Genomic DNA, 489 nt, shown 5'->3' with positions numbered 1-489 from the left:
CTACTTAAAACTCTGCTTCATTCTATTTTCTCCATTCTCTTTTCCTAGATAAATCCTCTGCCTTTGATTTTTTTCACAGTATTCCTTTGTTATGTATTCTGTGAGATTTTTAGAATGACAAATATAATTCGTGCCCACTTTCAGCCTTTTTTCTCTCTACCCTTTCCAAAATGTGTGCATACATATAGTATGACTCCACCGCCAACTGTATGCCTTTTTACGTGCATTTTTCTCTCTCCCTATAATATCACTTACTCCTTTTCCTGCTGGGAAAATTTTATTCATTCTTATTGTTTTCTCAAAAGCCTTTTTTTGTTGTTGTTGTTCTGTGACACTTTCATTAAGCATTTTATTTCATAATATACTTTCTCATTAGGCTCAGTCAGTTATGTATGTTCCAATGTGCTTTTTTTTCCTATTAGGATCAATTTAGTATGTCTAACAAAATACACTTGAATTATTCATTACTATACCAAAACTGAATGCTGC

This window comes from Propithecus coquereli, unplaced genomic scaffold, assembly GCF_000956105.1.
Source record: "Propithecus coquereli isolate 6110/MARCELLA unplaced genomic scaffold, Pcoq_1.0 Scaffold82, whole genome shotgun sequence".
NCBI lineage: Eukaryota > Metazoa > Chordata > Mammalia > Primates > Indriidae > Propithecus > Propithecus coquereli.
The sequence above is the reverse complement of the archived record's forward strand: the minus strand, read 5'-3'. Positions refer to the sequence as shown.